Raw genomic sequence first — 14,758 nt, 5'->3', positions numbered from 1 at the left:
AATTTCTGCTGTTACATTTACTTTCTGCAATTTTAGTTGTTTCTCTTTATTTTTCTTTACTTCCTTACTTTCCAGCAAAACTAATACACTGACTCATTAACTGTTTGATTAATTGCCTTAAATGCTCTAACAACACATTCTCATTAACTGTGAAATCTTCACTTGCTAGTTGCTACTTATTTTGGTACTTATATGACAGGTAGAAGAAGGGTTTCAACCTCTTTTGAAAGTGAACCGGAGAGAACCTTCTTGAGATTAAGGAGGAAAGCAAGCGGAAAGAAGGCTATTGGTGTAGATGAAAAGGAGGAAGACTTGGATATAAACATGGAGGATAATATGGAAAACCATCAGGAAGGAGAGGTGAACAATCATGCCAGAGGAGGTGCAGCCAACCCTGCTCGACAAGAGAGGAGAGTTCTAGGCTCCTACATCAATCCAAACCCGGGAAACTGTGGTAGCAGCATTCAAAAGCTAACTATCCATGCTAATAATTTCAAATTGAAGCCTCAACTCATCACTCTCGTGCAAAATAATTGTTTTTTTGGAGGAAGTGCCCAAGAAGACCCTAATCAGCATCTCACTACATTCCTAAGGATCTGTGATACAGTTAAATCTAATGGTGTTCAACCTGATACCTATAGATTACTACTGTTTCCATTTTCTTTGAGGGACAAAGCATCCAAATAGCTAGAATCATTTCCCAAAGAAAGCTTGATAACCTGGGAGGATGTGGTGAATAGATTCCTAGCAAGGTTCTACCCTCCTCAGAGAGTGAATAGACTGAGAACTGACGTACAAACATTCAGACAGTAGGATGGTGAAACCTTATATGAAGCCTGGGAGAGATTCAATGATCTGACACAGAAATGCCCCCTGATATGTTTAATGAGTGGGTGCAATTGCATATCTTTTATGAAGGGCTTTCCTATGAATCAAAGAAAGCTGTTGACCACTCATCTGGAAGATCCCTTAACAAGAAGAAGACCATTGAAGAAGCCATTGATGTCATAGGAATAGTAGCTGATAATGAGTATTTTTATGCCTCAGATAGAAGCAACAAGAGTGGAGCTATGGAGCTAAACTATATGGATGCAAATCCTGGCCCAGAATAAGATGATCACTAAGCAACTAGCTGATTTGACCAAGCAAATGGAGAAGAATCAGGCTGCAGCCATCCATACTCAACCATCACCTCAAGGAGAGTTGGACACAGAGGAAGGAGTTAACTGGGATGAAGCCAATTACCTTGAAAATTTATCTAGGCAAGCTCATGATCCATATTCTAAAACCTATAACCCTGGTTGGAGGAACCACCCAAACTTTGGGTGAGGAAACTAACAAAACCAAGGCCAAGATCAGAGACCTTATAATTTCAACCAGTACACCTACCAACAATCCAATCCAAGATCATATCAACACCCATACAACAATTCTTCTCAGCCACTATATCAAGCCCAAGCCAATCAGCCTCAACACGCAACTACCAATCCACCATCTGAAGATAAGCTGTCCAAGATCGAAGCTATGCTCACCAATCTTTGCAAGGAAGTCCAGGACAACATGAATTTTAAGGAAGAAGTGAGAGATAGTATCAAAAGTCAAGGAGAGATTATTAAGAACCTCCATTCTCAAGTAGGACACCTCTCAAAGCAGATTCCTAAGTCCACTGATAGTTTTTCAAGTGACACTGAGAAAAATCCAAGAGGGAAAATGAAGAAGGTGAGATAGAAAGAGTGTAAGGCAGTTACTCTTGTGAATAAAGAAATCTTGGAAGAAGATACCAGCAAGATAACAGAGCACAACCAAGGAAGTTCCCAGGGAAACTTGGAGGAAAAGGAATAAGGAAATGGACTTGTACAGGGAAAGAACCAACAAGGAAGGAAATGCTGAAACTTTATGTGCCAAAGGCACCATTTCCCCATAGACTCAGGGGAGGTGAGAAAGAAAAGTCATACTCAAGATTCTTAGTTATGTTTACATCCCTCATTGTCAACATTCCCTTCATCAAAACTCTCCAACATATGGCTACATACAGCAAGTGCATGAAAGAGCTGCTGACCAAGAAAGCAACCTTGAAAGGGGGACAAACAGTGATAATGAACAAGGAATGTAGTGCCCTCATCAAGAAGGACTTACCTCTGAAGAAAAAAGATCCGGGGAGCTTTCATATCCCCTGTGCCATAGGAGATACAAGGATTGATAGAGGATTCTGTGATCTATGAGCCAGCATAAATGTGATGCCTCTGTCTCTCATGAAGAGGTTGCAAATCAATGAACTGAAATCCACAGATGTAGTCATTCAATTGGCTTATAAGACTCAGAAGCAAGCTGAAGGAGTAGTCAAGAATGTATTGGTCAAAGTGGGAAATTACTTTCTCCCCACTGACTTTGTTGTTCTGGACATGGAAGAAAGTTACCTTCATCCAATCATCCTGGGGAGACCATTTTTAGACAATGCTAGAGCGCTCATCGATGTGGAACAAGGAGAGTTAATACTGAGAATACATGAAGAACATCTCACCTTCCATGTTTTCAAAACCACACCTGAATCTTAGCCAGAACCTAAAGATTCGAAGGATGATCACAGCAAAATGTGCCTGGAGGAAAGCAACAGTGAACAGGAAGCAGGGCCCCTGAAACAATCCTTGGTGAACAAGCAAGAATTTCAAGAGATACAGCAACCAAGGGAGTTCAAAGAAGAGCTGAAGCCACAAGAATCAGGAAGAGCAGTTAACAAGGACCTCCCAAACACAAGAGTTAATGGAGCACTACTGGAAGAAGAGAAAAGAGTTGTGAAGAAATTGTCAAGGGGATGGAGAAATAAGAAGATCCCTATAGAAGGTTTTGCTCTGGAGACAAGGTGATATTAGCCCACCATCCACTAACCCCACCCCATCTTCCAACCATTCCATCTCAGTTACCTCAAGTGTTCACAATCAGAATGGTCCTTTCCTTGGAACATGTAGAAATCATCAAGGAATCAAGTGGAGAGAGCTTCACTGTGCGAGGAGAGGACATGAGGCACTATAATCCACCATGACAGAGACCAACCGTCAAGCTAATGACGCTAAAGAAGTGCTCCATGGGAGGCAACCCATGCTTTAGTTTATTACTTTTACTACTTTGATATGAATAATCACTGGTTTACTAACATGGATTCAAGCTCTAAGAGACATTGTGAACATTTGCATATGATATCTTGAAGCATATGATCCATCTCTAAGTTTGGTGTGCCTACAGGCACCCTAAGATGCTTTTTAAACAATAATGATCATATAGCTCTCTTGATATATGCCTAATTGTTTTCTTGGAGTATATAGCCAAACCTTAAGTTTGGTGTTCTATATATACTAAAAACACAAGCGATGAAAGTCAAATTTGATTTAAGTCTTGAATTTCATGAACTGCAACGATGTTTTACATTTTACATTTTTTAGTTCATCTTTAAATTCAGAAAATAAAGTGTTTCTCATATTGATTTAATCAAAGGTGACAAGAACATTGTAAGATTTCAATGACATCACTTGGTGGAAATAATCTTTTGAACCACATTGCCAAACACTAAGTTTGGTGTCCACCAAGACTAGAAATGCACACAAGAAGACACGGCTAAGTGAACACCGATGAGGCACACTAGTCAAGTCTTTAGTTTTAAATTTAATTACAGTAGGTCCTGTGTTTGTCGCCCTCTTTTTTATTCATATTTTTTCCTTTTTGTGATGGATAGGCATGCAGAGGAATAAATGGATGAAAGAGAAAAGGTAATGAAGGGTACGGTTGACATGAAGATAAGAAGTGGGTCACATGGCTTGGAATCTATCCTTGGGAAATATAAATCTGCATGTTGTTGGGAGGTGCACCACACCTAAATGATTGAGCCACATGCTCAATGAAGAGGCAAACTTTGTCCTCATTCAACTTTACATGCATACAATTTATCCTTACCTATTCAAAAAGCATCCTAACCGTCCAATCTTCATCCATAATTGCTATATATAGCTTTCACTTGGACTTTGTTTCATAGCTCCAACTTTAACTATCCTGCACTCAAAAATTTGGTCTTGTGTCCTTAAGGTTCAATGTCACAACCGTGCTTCTTTATGCCTCAAACCCTTGATTAATGGAATTTTGCTGCTATAGAATTCACAAATGAAATTTCATCGAAGTATAGTTTCTAAACCAACAATAATTCTTTCATACAAAAATTTGTTTGTCACAAGTACAAACCCCTAAAATTATAAACCGACGTATTTAAACCTCGGGTCGTCTCTCAAAGGAATTGCAGGGTAGTGTTCTTGTTATTGGCCATGGGCATGTATCTTTTGGGGTTTTGAATAGGAAACAAGAAAAGTAAATTGCAAAGGAAATCAAATGACAAAAAAGGTCTTGGCAAGGTTTGGTGGTCAAGGATCTCTATCCTTATCACTAACCACAATATGGTAATTGCAAGGATCAATCCCACTAAGTCATCCTCTAACAAGCAAAGGAAAGTCAAATGAGCTATATCAATCCAAGTCCATAGGTCCTAGCTATTCACTAAGTGAATTAATGAGAGCTAGAGTTAATGGCTACCAACTATCAATCACTTGGACATTAGTGACTCAAGAATTCATAAGTTACCTTCCCAAGCCAAGAGCATAAACTTCTACTCTAACATCTTCTCAAGCATTTTAACAAACACTTGGAAGGTATAAAGGAAAAGCATAGTAAATTGACAACAACAATGAAATCTAACAACACTTTACTGCAAGGAATTAACAACAACAATCAAAAGGAACATTATTGACATGAATTACCTCAAATTGAATTGAAAGAAAATGGAAGGAACAAAGTAGATCTACAACAAAGTAATGAAACAACATAGAGGAAAAATTACAACAAAAGAATAGAAGAACAAGATGTAAAATCAAAGAATTGAGAGGTAGAAGTAGATGAAAGCATGGATTAAAACCAAGATCTAAGATTATTGACCTAAATTTAATCCTAATTCCAGAAAGAAGTGAGGGCTTCTCTAACTAATCCTAATCCTCGTGTCTCAAAATGATGGAATCCCCCTTTTGCTCTTCAATCCTTGGCTCTTTTAAGTGTTTTTGGCGCCAAAGTTGGTTTAGTTTGGGCCCCACAGCCTTTGTAAATTCGTTGGGCACATTTTCACTTAAAAATCACGTGCCAGCACCGACGCATACACGTACATCACGCATTTGCGTCCAGTGCACGTGCGCGTGGATGAGTGCATCCAAATCTTTGGCTTTTCCATGTGTTCCCCATTCTGCATGCTTTTCTCTTCATTCCTTTGTCCATTCCTAGCCTTTTTCAATCTGAAATCACTAACAAACACATCAAGGCATCTAGTGGAATCAAAGGAAGATAAAAAATCATCAAATTAAGGATCTAAAAGCATGTTTTCACATTTAAGCACAAATTAAGGTAGAATCACAAAACCATGCTATTTCATTGAATAAACGTGAGAAAAGGTTTATAAAAGACTCTAAATCCAACATAAGATAAACCCTAAAAGGGGGTTTATCAACCTCCCCACACTTAAACCTTATGTCCTCATGCTATACCAAGAATGAAGTAAAGGGTATGACATTTATTCAATGGAACTAAACTATATGCAAGCTATCTAAATGAAACTACCTATTATAAATATAAATGCTTGGTCAAAACAAACCAACTTCCAAGAGAACATATGTAAGCATAAGGGCTAAAGCAATAGGAATCAAATCCAACCCACAATTGCATTGAACTATAAAGAGGATTTACAAACTTGCAAGAATAAGGATGATTATGGTGAAAACATGTGGTTGAGCCATCGAACCCTCACCGGATGTATATCCGCTCTAGTCACTCAAGTATTTAGGGGTTGATTCACTCAATTCTCCCCTAATCATGCTTTCCAAGATTTGTTCTTCATCTAACAATCAACAATTATTCAATGCATGCATACAATTATCATGAGGTCTTTCTCAAGGTTGTAATGGGGCTAGAGTCAAGGTAGGGTCATATATAGTTAAGTGGACTTGAAATTTGAATCTTTGATGAGCTTAAACCTTCCCACCTAACCTATGATGACCTATACAATTAAGTTCTAAACTAACTATCCATTCTTTACTTTTTCACATACTCATGCATTTTTTTTCATTTTCCAACACTTATACATTGATTCTTATTTGAACTTTACTTTGGGGCATTTTGTCCCCTTTTTATTTCTTTTTTTTTCTTCTTTTTTATTTCTTTCTTTTTCTATATTTTTTTCTTTTTTTTCTTTTTCTTTTATTTTTCTCATTTTTTTTCTTTCAAACTATGTACAAGAATATCAATGCATAAGGTCTAACATTTTGATTAATACATGAGCATGCACCCAATTTCCAATATTCACAACAAAAATACAAGATTACCTTTTTATTCACCCAATGTCCTAAGTTTTTCCACACTTGAATGATACACACTCACTAGCCTAAGCTAATCAAAGATCCAAATTAAGGACATTTATTGTTTTTCGCTTCAAGGCTTGTAATGTGCTAAATTAAGAATAAGTGGGTTAAGCGTAGGCTCAAAGTTGCTAACAATGGAAGATAAAAGGTAAGGCTTTTTGGGCAAGTGAGCTAAATAAAGTGATGGCCTCAATCATGTAAATGCATGAATACAAGGAATAATGGACATAAAGAATTAAATGAATCAAGGATCACAATCATAGAAAGAGAATAATTGCACACAAGAAGGAAAATAAGTGGTTATAAGATGTAACCATATCATTAGGCTCAAATCTCACTTGCTTGTGTTCTTAGCTCAAAACATGATTCACAAAATATAGAATTCAAGCAGGTTCCACAAAAATTTTTCAATCAATTGGGGTGGTGCCCTATAGATAGGTTCTTTGGAAAATTCATTGTTTGACTAAGCTTATTCTAAATGCAATGTTGTGATTTAGAAAGCTAAAATCTCCTAATAATCCAAATATTTTTCTAATCACAACCAAAACTAAAATAACTATATAAAGCAAATAACAACTAAAAGTATGAAATATCTATCAACCAAGGTGCAAAATGCAACAAACTAAAATAAAAGTATCCAAAATAACAAATATATACAATAATCCCAAGAGTGCAGTAAAATAAAGTGCAAAGTACTAAGAATAACATAAAATAAGTGATAAGCGTCCGAAATGTGTTCACCCAAAATAGCTATCCACCGACGGCGACGACGGTGACCTCCCCACACTTAAAACGAAGCATCATCCTCGATGCTACTGCTCAGGCTCGGAATGGGGGTACCTGGCTGCTGGGTCTCAGGCTGTGGCTCCTCAGGGGGCTGCTGCGCCTCCGGGGTGGCCTGTGTCTATGGTGGTGCCTCTGGCTAAGCCGGCTCTACCTCGTGCTCCTCCTCGTCAGATGCGGAAGAGTCAGGAAGAAGGGGCAACTCAATGCCCAGTGCCACAAACATCTGATCAACTCTGTCCAGGTGTTGCATGATGCGGCGCTCACTACGCTCCATGAAGCGGAACAGATGTTGTACTAAGAGATATGTCGGCTGGGGTGTTGGTGGTGGTATATGAGCTGCTGGTGCTGATGGGCCTGCTGCGGCTGAGGAAGATGAAGGGTCAGCTGTCGCTGCTGCTCTGGCTCTGGCTCTGGAGCGACGCCAAGAATGGGGCTTCTCGTTCACCCAATTAACCCATAGAATCACTTCCTCCTTTCCATGGACCGGGGGTGGTGTCTCATCATCCGCCTCCCATGGGGCACCTACTAGTTGAATCATCTCAGTGACCAATTTGGGAATGGAAGTAAGCCACGGACATGTGCTCGCCACATGTATCGCCTGATCAACCGGGGGAAATATACCTCCTTCCCCTCCATAATACATCCGATCAGGACGAGCATCTCCACTGGAATCTCGGTAAAGTGGGTGGTAGGCATGACGTAGTGGGCAAAGATTTGCTGCCATGTCTTGGCCTCCTTCGATAAATGAGCAAACAACATCCCCTTGGGATTCCTATTGTCAGCATCCATCACCCAAGGGACATCCGGGGTGGCAACAACATCCCTCAGAGCATCATAATCAAAAGTCACACAATGTATCATTATCTCCGCCTGCTCATTAGCATCTGTATCACCGGTCCTAGGCAGACAGCTGAGTCTATCCTCAATGGCAGCCTTAGTAACCAATATCTGACCGCCTCTCAGGTGGACTGAATCAAGGGTATGTCTGAAGAAGTTACAGTAAAATTCCTTCACCCATGATGAGTTTACCCTACCTAGCTCCCTATCAATAAAGCCTAGGCCCATCTCCTGAATATGTGTCATAATGGCTTGCCTCAAGTCAGTTGGGATGGCCAGTTTCTTCTCTATATTCAGATTATTCTTCTGGTATGTCGGAAAGCAGATCTCGCAGTATAGGTTAGGGAACCTATACGCCTCTGTAGGCGGCAGCTGCTGGTTAGCTTTGTCCTCGTCATTAAAAGGGTTCTTGGCATAGTCGTGGTAAGGAGAAAGAGTGGAGGCTTGAGGTTTCTTGCGCTTCCTTGAGGTAACCTTAGACTTTTCTCTATCGCCCATCCTGAAAAATAGAGATACAGGATATAAACAATTAAGCCACGTAGAGGGAAAACAAAGCAAGGCATTGAGCATATACAAAAGGCAAGATGATTGACATGTTAATGAAGTGAGTCAAAAAGAAATGAAAACTTGGAGTGCAAGCAAACAAAATACAGAATTCAAATCGAACTACAACCAAGAAATCTTGCAAAGAAAATAGAATGCTTGTTTGTTAAGCAACCATAGTCATCATACTCAAAAGAATATAAGTGTTAGTAAGAAAACTAAAAGGAGAGTTAGAATGTTAACAAGGTCAAAAGTTAGAAAACTAAGTCATGTGTTAGTGGCATGACAATCATGGGACTCAACCAAGAGAAGCTCAAATGAGTATATAAGACAAGCATGCTCACAATCATAAGGATGATGCAGCCATTGATGATGAAATGTGAGTGGGCATAGAAGCATATAAGGTAAAAGCATTTCATCAACGATGCCCATGGTCACCAATTATGCAATAATTGCATAATTGGCGAGCAAAGCTTGAAACATGCACTAGTGTAACCAAAGGCAAGTTGAAAACCGTTTTGAATTAAAGGGTTACACAAGTGCAATGCGCCAATTATTGTAAAAGAATGAACCATATTCAAGAAGAATGCAAGTTAAGAGTGAAAATACATTAAGGTTCAATTAGATTTGTTAGGCAAGGGATTGTCTGACATAGAAGTCTGACAAACAATTCCTTGAGCTAAATATTTCAATGCATGCAACGGGAAACAAAATAAACACAGAAATGCCAGCCAAAATAACCAGTGAATTGAACTTGATGTGAGTCAAGCAGATCTCAATTTCAAAGGTGTCAAGTTCAATTCTAGGTAGCAAGTTTAAAACAGTTTCTAGAGTTAGGCAGCATTTCGGTAGTAAATTGGGTGTTCCCGAATAGCAAGAAGCAGCAAAAATAAGGTATATGAGTCCATCAAACAGGTAGCAACAAGATGTAAACACGGATTGCATATACAAGTCAACGACACAAATGAAATCAGCAGGGCAGTAGTGAAACAAATCTTATGAAACAGAAGCAGCATAGCAGTTACAAGAGTGCATAGAGCATCACACCACATTATTCATCAAAGCAACAATATTAAGCCATTCAGATAACAAGAACAGAGCACTTATCAGGCCTAAAATATTCTAACCACATCCTAACTACCTAACAGCATGCATCTCTATCTATCCTAACAAGCAGAATCAATCACTATGCTAACTAAAATAACAACAATGAAATGAATAAAAGAAATTAGAGAGACAGGGCAGAAAGCAGGAGGAAAACCTGGCAGGGTAGCAGAAGCAAAATTGGAAAAGAGATGGGGAAAAATGAACGGAGGGACTACATATCCACCAAGGACGACGGCGGCCTGGCTTGCATCGGCAGTTCAGGACTGGGTGGTGAGAACAGGGGGGAGAGCAGAGAGGGCAGCTCTGCCTGATGCAGTGGTGAGTATGAGGGAAGAGGGTAGAGGAGAGTGAGTTGGTGTGAGTGGTGATGGCGGTTAGGGTACCGGTGGCAATGGCGGCTGCGGCGGTTGGGGTACCGGTGGCAATGGCGGCTGCGGCGGTTGGTCGGAGGCGGACGGAGGAAGCAGCAAATGAGGGGGTTGTGGAAGAAGGAAGAGAGAATATTGGAAGAGAGAGTGGTGATAGATGCGACTGCACTAGGGCTCGCGTCCCTGGGGTTAAGACATTTTGAATCTACGCGTGCACATCCTTGACGCGTCCGCATGGGTGGACAAAAACGGGATGGACGCAGAAGCGCCAAGTGCGCTTAAGCGTGGTGGAGAGAGTGCGCGTTGACGCGTATGCATGAAGTACGCGTCTGCGTGGGTTGCAGCTTGCGCGAGAAGCACATTGTACGCATGGTGTTCAAGCAATTCTCGGGTCATATATATGGGATCTAATTTGGCACATCGACGCGTACGCGTCATGTACACGTACGCGTGTATATGATTGTGCCCACGCGCAGTGTTTGCGCTGTGTTCTCCTAATTCTCTAGATTCATATATTGGGGTTGTAGCCGCCAATTGATGCATACGCGTGCCGCATGTGTACGCGTCCATGCCCTTTTTTTTTTGACAGAAATACTAAAAGTAGCTTAAAATCTCCCTAAACTCTACCTACAACTCAAAACCAACTACAAATGCAAATTTAATAAAAATTTCAAAAGCAAATAAACATAACATGCACTTCAAGAAACTAACAACCAAAGCATTAAGGCATGACTATATTAAGAGGAAAACTACCTACAATGGTAACTCAAATCACTTATTGATCAAATTACAAGAGAGAGTGGAAACAATTTACCATGGTGGGGTGTCTCCCACCTAGCACTTTTATTTTAAGTCCTTAAATTGGACATTTGGGAAGCTCTTTGTCATGGTAGCTTGTGTTTCTACCCATCCTCGAATCTCCAAGGATCTTTGCTCCTCGAATGGTTGACAGAAATTCCAACCGTCTTCATCAAGCTTGGGTGGAGTTCAACCCAAGATATGAGTTCGCAAAGTTGGTCTTCCAAGTGGGATCCGGGGTCCCATATCTTATTTTCATACCTGTCTTCTAGTTGATTATCATGGTTCTTCCATCCGGGTGGTGGACATAGAGAAGTCTCCTTAGAAAGCCAAATCATCTTCCTAGACCCACACAAAGTAGTACTCATCCAATCATGGTCGCTTTGCTTCGAAGCTTCGACCTTAATGAGCCTAATACTAAACTTCCTACCACTACACAACTCCCTTTCGCTATTAACTCCACAAAGAGCTCTAAGTTGACCCTCCGTTTCAATCAAACCATATTCAAGTGAGAAAGTGAAGTTTAAGGGTAGGAATTTTACCCACTTGCATGTTGTGTTGGACGGTGACTTAGGAAGGGGAACCTCCCCACACTTAGACAATGCGAGGTTTACTCCCTTAGGCTCTTCCTTAGTTGTTTCCACCTCTTGACAACTTCTTTCAATTTTGGCTTGCTTGTCATCTTCTTCCAATTCCTCCTCATCATCAATCACATCAAGCTTTGGAGGCTGTGTGAAGTTCAATTCAATATCAACTTCACCTTTAATGGAAGGGTCTTCAACAAAGTCACCAATGTCAATTGGCATGGAGTTGTCTTCAATAACTTCAACTTCTTGTCCAATGGGAGGGGATTCAATGTTGGATAGAAAGTCATTGATGATTGAATCCATCTCTCGATCAACCTCTTCATATTCTTCAATTTTGATATACTCCGGAGGTTGTTGAAACTCCCATGGTGGTTCCGCATCTCCTAGATCTTCAACCACTTCTTCCTTTTCTCCAATAATCGTAGGTTTCTCCAATGGTTCCAATATAAAGCCCAACTCCTCCTTCTCCAACGGATTTTCTGACCTCTTCTTTATGCTTTGCTCTTCTTTTGATCCTTTACATGTGGCTACGGAAGCACCTTGAGTGTTCAAGCATTGGTAGGCTAAAGTGTGCACTACCTTGGTCAAGTTCGTCACAAACTCTAGTGTGTTCCTTTGCATATCCACTTGTCCTTGAAGTAGCAAAGTGAGAGAATCATCCATTGGGGCTTGGGGTGGATAAGAGGGTTCATCATTTTGGAGGAATGGTTCATAGTAGGAAAGTGATTCTTTTTGGTAAGGATATGAAGATGGTATGTATTGAGGTGGTTCTTGGTAGTAATCATGAGAGGGTTGTGGTTGTTCTAAAGGTTCTTGCTCATAACGGTCACAAGGATATGGCATGGGTGATTGGTCATATAATAGATATGGATCATAGGAGGGTGCTTGGTAAAGAAAGGCTTGTGAGAATGGTTGAGGTTCATGTTGAGGATAGGATTCATAGGCATATGATGGTGGTAATTGATTGTCACAAAAAGATTCACCATAGCCATTAAATTGACATGCATTAGGATGGTGATTATACCTATAAGTATCCGGAGGTGGTTGCCAATAGGAGTGATCAATTCCTTGAGGCTCCTCCCATCTTTGTTGGTTCCATCCTTGATACATGTGGTCATTGAAGTTCACATTTCCTACAACACAATTAGAACCAAACTCATAGCCAAAAGGGTAAGACTTCATAATGGATACAAAAACAAACTAACAAAGTCCTAAAGCTATCAAAAGCTAAGAAAGAGGTAAAAGACAAACATATTCACAATATTCACATATATACAATAACCAATAACAAGGCACACAATTGCAAATTCCCTGGCAACGGTGCCATTTTGATGAATGGAATTTTGGTGGTATAGAATTCACAAATGAAATTTTGTCGAAGTATAGTTTCTAAACCAACAATAATCCTTTCATACAAAAATGTGTTTGTCACAAGTACAAACCCCTAAAATTATAAACCGAAGTATTCAAACCTCGAGTTGTCTCTCAAAGAAATTACAGGGTAGTGTTCTTGTTATTGGCCATGGGCATGTATATTTTGGGGTTTTGAATAGGAAACAAGAAAAGTAAATTGCAAAGGAAATCAAATGACAAAAAAGGTCTTGGCAAGGTTTGGTGGTCAAGGATCTCTATCCTTATCACTAACCACAATATGGTAATTGCAAGGATCACTCCCACTAAGTCATCCGTTAACAAGCAAAGGAAAGTCAAGTGAGCTATATCAATCCAAGTCCATAGGTCCTAGCTATTCACTAATTGAATTAATGAGAGCTAGAGTTAATGGCTACCAACTATCAATAACTTGGACATTAGTGACTCAAGAATTCCTAATTTACCTTCCCAAGCCAAGAGCATAAAATTTTACTCTAACATCTTCTCAAGCATTTTAACAAACACTTGGAAGGTATAAAGGAAAAGCATAGTAAATTGACAACAACAATGAAATCTAACAACACTTTACTACAAGGAATTAACAACAACAATCAAAAGGAACATTATTGACATGAATTACCTCAAATTGAATTGAAAGAAAATGGAAGGAACAAGAGTAGATCTACAACAAAGTAATGAAACAACATAGAGAAAATTACAACAAAAGAATAGAAGAACGAGATGTAAAATCAAAGAATTGAGAGGTAGAAGTAGCTGAAAGCATGGATTAAAACCTAGATCCAAGATTATTGACCTAAACCTAATCCTAATTCCAGAGAAAGGTGAGGGCTTCTCTAACTAATCCTAATCCTCATGTCTCAAAATGATGTAATCCCCCTTTTGCTCTTCAATCCTTGGCTCTTTTAAGTGCTTTTGGCGCCAAAGTTGGTTTAGATTGGGCCCACAGCCTCTGTGAATTCACTGGGCACGTTTTCACTTAAAAATCACGTGCCAGCACCGACGCGTATGTGTACATCACGCGTGAGCATCTTTTTTATCTTTTCCTAGTGAATTTGCATCTAAATTGTTGAATTTAATAAAGAATTAATTATATTTTAGCCACTATGGATGCTATTTTGAGTTTTATGCAATACTGTTTATTTTAGGTAGCATTCGGTTGGATTTGATGGAGTTTCTGCAGCACAAGAATCAAAAGAGATGGCAGAGAGGAGCGACGCATACACGTGCCTGACGCGTACACGTAATTTGAAGATTTGCTCAGTGACGCGTGTGCGTGACTGATGCGTACACGTGACTCGCGGAAAAAGACCATTGACGCGTGTGCGTGACCGACGCGTACGCGTAACATGCGCAACGTGCAAAAAACGCAAAAAGACGCTGAGGGCGATTTTTGGGCTGTTTTGACCCAGTTTTCAGCCCAGAAAACACAGATTAGAAGCTGTAGAATGGACAAATCAAGTGGTCCCCACCCATCAGCTAAAGACTTGTTAATTAATTCGAATTTAAATTCAAATTTGATTTTTAAATAGGAAAAGATATTATTTTAATTTTAATTTTAGAAATTTGATTTTTAAATTATTAGGATTAGTTATAAAAGGGGATTCAGATCCATCAGATTGGAACTCAGTACATTTTTACCTGAATCCTTATTTTCTCTTTACCATGAGCAACTAATCCTCTATTGTTAAGGTTAGGAGCTCTATCTATTTCTATGGATTGATTTTATTACTTTTTCTATTTTAATTTATGTATGGATTTATATTTAAGAATTGTTTTCGTTCTTTATTTTATGAATTTGGGTGGAATGAAAGTATGACCCTCTTTCTAAATGCGTTCTTGTATAACTTGGAAAAGCTCTTTACTTGAACAACAGCTTGAAAACATATTCTCCTAAATTTCTAAT

General features: G+C 39.5%; 1 non-coding gene across 1 annotated transcript; it reads right to left on the bottom strand.

Annotated features, from left to right (window-relative positions):
- Positions 1 to 777: 777 nt before the first annotated feature.
- On the bottom strand, positions 778 to 884 carry LOC148570935 (small nucleolar RNA R71). Its single transcript, XR_015907855.1, has one exon. It is a non-coding gene; the product is annotated as a small nucleolar RNA R71 (small nucleolar RNA).
- Between the last annotated feature and the right edge of the window lie 13,874 nt (positions 885 to 14,758).

Source organism: Arachis ipaensis, chromosome B3 (assembly GCF_059453495.1).
Source record: "Arachis ipaensis isolate K30076 ecotype BB chromosome B3, ASM5945349v1, whole genome shotgun sequence".
In the NCBI taxonomy this organism is placed as follows: domain Eukaryota; kingdom Viridiplantae; phylum Streptophyta; class Magnoliopsida; order Fabales; family Fabaceae; genus Arachis; species Arachis ipaensis.
The sequence above is the reverse complement of the archived record's forward strand: the minus strand, read 5'-3'. Positions and strand labels throughout refer to the sequence as shown.